Here is a 1,454-nt window from a genome sequence, read left to right on the forward strand (position 1 = left end):
CACAAATTTGTAGAAGATATTCTTGATGTTCAGAAGACTAGTCCAGAACTTGGAGTCTCCAGGTTTTTTCTCTACCAAAGCTAGACATTCATTCTTCCCATATTTTTCTTTCAGGACATCTTGTCATCCACCTAAGCATGCCAAGAAAATATAAGGGCATTTTCTATATTAGTGTAGTGTCAAAAACGCTTGTATATTAACAACTCACTTATTCAGGCAGACGTTACCACAAGGGTTGTTGCGGAAATTGAGTACAATATATCTCAATAATTTATTGCATATATTTGATCACATCATATGTGCGCCTGTGCGAGCTTAGCTACCAGTTGAAAGGGAGTTAGCAAAAAGCTTGCAGTAATACGGGAGAAGGAAACTGGCGTGGAGGACTCTTGCATGGATGAAATTAATCGCTAAAGCTAATTATGGTTACTTGACAATCATGGTGAGGTGGCACAGCTCATTCATGGTGCATGGCATGGCCTTATGACGGACATGTGTTGGCGTTGGTGTAGCCGTGTGGATAAAAAAAAAAAAGAGGCATCGTGACATTTGCGTTCTGGCAGTGATCCTTGCAGGCGCTGAGGCGTCACGTATGATCCTCCAGGTGTGTCCCTTCCCCAAGGGGCACTATACGTGACCCCTCAAGCACGTTTCGTGGCATCACATCCATTGTCCATTCACGGACGACGACTAGACTGGTAGAGGCCTGCAAACACAATCCGATGTTCACTGGGTGTTTTTCCATTTGCTTTCATCAAAGGCGACTAAGCTTTCCTCTGTCAGGGGCTTTCCTCTGTCAGGGGCATTCGAGAGATGGATCTCTTGCTAGGTCGTGTAAGGCTTCTAGGTAGCAGTGTAGTGATGAAAAGACATGCCCACAAATGAATCCAGATTAACGGATCACAATGGTCGCCCGGGGAAGCCCCCTGTGGAACCACGTCGGGCCGTGACCACAAGACAACTCCAGACGGGCTGGCCAAGACCAAGAGGGAGAGGAGGCCCAATCCACAGGCCTAGACTGGGTCTAGTAAAGCGAGATAAGTAGGTGAGGCACCAAGCCAGTGAGGGCTAGGAAGTACAGGGGGACTATTTGGACAGTAGCCACCGCGTGCAATATATTGGCGCTGCACCTTGTTTGGATGGGAAACAAAATTTTGGCACGCCAACTAGTGTCGGCTTCTTCTCTGTACTTTTTGCACCACATCGCTATCAAAACGCCGGCGGCCAATTCGCCGCCAATTTTTTGGCTCGCCCGTGACTCCCATGATTTGGCAGGGTGGTCCTGGGCAGTAACAAAACAGCCCCCAGAACTCTCGACCGGCCTGAAGTGGCGTGTATCTCTCTCCCGCCGCTGTCTCTCGATTCCCTATTCTCCTTCTTGCTGCTGCTACAGTATCTGTAACCCTAATTTGGAATTAGATCGAGAGACAAACCCGAATCACTTCCTTGTACTG

At 48.0% G+C, this 1,454-nt stretch overlaps 1 protein-coding gene across 2 annotated transcripts in view; it reads left to right on the forward strand.

The window, feature by feature from the left end:
- The window catches only part of LOC119300335 (dihydroceramide fatty acyl 2-hydroxylase FAH1-like), a 28,984-nt gene that overhangs the window by 26,269 nt on the left and 1,261 nt on the right, over positions 1-1,454 (forward strand). The window lies entirely within an intron of this gene.

This window comes from Triticum dicoccoides, chromosome 1B (assembly GCF_002162155.2).
Source record: "Triticum dicoccoides isolate Atlit2015 ecotype Zavitan chromosome 1B, WEW_v2.0, whole genome shotgun sequence".
NCBI classification, from domain to species: Eukaryota; Viridiplantae; Streptophyta; class Magnoliopsida; order Poales; family Poaceae; genus Triticum; species Triticum dicoccoides.